Below are 2,500 nucleotides of genomic sequence, written 5' to 3' on the forward strand. Positions count from 1 at the left end.
CACGTTTGCTCCGTTTTTCATTTTTTTTGAATTTCCGGCTTTCCGGGCGGTAAAAAAATCGGCAAAAAAAATCGGCACGGTGTAAATTCACCAAATTTGGGGGATGGAAAGATCTTATTTTTCTAGAGGTTGTTGCAAAAAACGGCGTCAAAATTCGACCTCTAGAGCACTTTCCTTGAGTATGTCTCCTCACGGAAAAGGACGTCTACCCGTGGCACTTTGGTAATGGCTCGGCAGCCTATTATAGGGGGGAGGGGTGTCGTGATGCTGAAACTCGAGTTGCCCAAAGGCTTGCTGGGCGCAATGCCAGCAAGATGCACGTTGCCTTGCCATCCCCTAGGCACACTAGCAAGCACGTTGTGGTTGTGGTGTGCCGCCGGGCTCCCCCGCCCCCCACGGAGGCACCCGCCGTTGCAACGATGGCTCGGAGCGTTGCAACGGAGGAGCCAAATTTTCATATCTCAGAATTGGCTCGTGCATTTTTCGTGAAATTTTGAGGGAACCTTGGTAATATTATGTGAAGGCTGCACAAAAAAATCCAGGTCAAAAATCGCACGTTTGCTCCGTTTTTCATTTTTTTTGAATTTCCGGCATTCCGGGCGGTAAAAAAATCGTCAAAAAAAATTGGCACGGTGTAAATTCACCAAATTTGGAGGATGGAAAGATCTTATTTTTCTAGAGGTTGTTGCAAAAAACGGCGTCAAAATTCGACCTCTAGAGCACTTTCCTTGAGTATGTCTCCTCACGGAAAAGGACGTCTACCCGTGGCACTTTGGTAATGGCTCGGCAGCCTATTATAGGGGGGAGGGGTGTCGTGATGCTGAAACTCGAGTTGCCCAAAGGCTTGCTGGGCGCAATGCCAGCAAGATGCACGTTGCCTTGCCATCCCCTAGGCACACTAGCAAGCACGTTGTGGTTGTGGTGTGCCGCCGGGCTCCCCCGCCCCCCACGGAGGCACCCGCCGTTGCAACGATGGCTCGGAGCGTTGCAACGGAGGAGCCAAATTTTCATATCTCAGAATTGGCTCGTGCATTTTTCGTGAAATTTTGAGGGAACCTTGGTAATATTATGTGAAGGCTGCACAAAAAAATCCAGGTCAAAAATCGCACGTTTGCTCCGTTTTTCATTTTTTTTGAATTTCCGGCATTCCGGGCGGTAAAAAAATCGTCAAAAAAAATTGGCACGGTGTAAATTCACCAAATTTGGAGGATGGAAAGATCTTATTTTTCTAGAGGTTGTTGCAAAAAACGGCGTCAAAATTCGACCTCTAGAGCACTTTCCTTTAGTATGTCTCCTCACGGAAAAGGACGTCTACCCGTGGCACTTTGGTAATGGCTCGGCAGCCTATTATAGGGGGGAGGGGTGTCGTGATGCTGAAACTCGAGTTGCCCAAAGGCTTGCTGGGCGCAATGCCAGCAAGATGCACGTTGCCTTGCCATCCCCTAGGCACACTAGCAAGCACGTTGTGGTTGTGGTGTGCCGCCGGGCTCCCCCGCCCCCCACGGAGGCACCCGCCGTTGCAACGATGGCTCGGAGCGTTGCAACGGAGGAGCCAAATTTTCATATCTCAGAATTGGCTCGTGCATTTTTCGTGAAATTTTGAGGGAACCTTGGTAATATTATGTGAAGGCTGCACAAAAAAATCCAGGTCAAAAATCGCAGGTTTTCTCCGTTTTTCATTTTTTTTGAATTTCCGGCATTCCGGGCGGTAAAAAAATCGTCAAAAAAAATCGGCACGGTGTAAATTCACCAAATTTGGAGGATGGAAAGTTCTTATTTTTCTAGAGGTTGTTGCAAAAAACGGCGTCAAAATTCGACCTCTAGAGCACTTTCCTTTAGTATGTCTCCTCACGGAAAAGGACGTCTACCCGTGGCACTTTGGTAATGGCTCGGCAGCCTATTATAGGGGGGAGGGGAGTCGTGATGCTGAAACTCGAGTTGCCCAAAGGCTTGCTGGGCGCAATGCCAGCCAGATGCACGTTGCCTTGCCATCCCCTAGGCACACTAGCAAGCACGTTGTGGTTGTGGTGTGCCGCCGGGCTCCCCCGCCCCCCACGGAGGCACCCGCCGTTGCAACGATGGCTCGGAGCGTTGCAACGGAGGAGCCAAATTTTCATATCTCAGAATTGGCTCGTGCATTTTTCGTGAAATTTTGAGGGAACCTTGGTAATATTATGTGAAGGCTGCACAAAAAAATCCAGGTCAAAAATCGCAGGTTTGCTCCGTTTTTCATTTTTTTTGAATTTCCGGCATTCCGGGCGGTAAAAAAATCGTCAAAAAAAATCGGCACGGTGTAAATTCACCAAATTTGGAGGATTGAAAGATCTTATTTTTCTAGAGGTTGTTGCAAAAAACGGCGTCAAAATTCGACCTCTAGAGCACTTTCCTTTAGTATGTCTCCTCACGGAAAAGGACGTCTACCCGTGGCACTTTGGTAATGGCTCGGCAGCCTATTATAGGGGGGAGGGGTGTCGTGCTGCTGAAACTCGAGTTGCCCAAA

Source organism: Arachis ipaensis, chromosome B7 (genome assembly GCF_059453495.1).
Source record: "Arachis ipaensis isolate K30076 ecotype BB chromosome B7, ASM5945349v1, whole genome shotgun sequence".
In the NCBI taxonomy this organism is placed as follows: domain Eukaryota; kingdom Viridiplantae; phylum Streptophyta; class Magnoliopsida; order Fabales; family Fabaceae; genus Arachis; species Arachis ipaensis.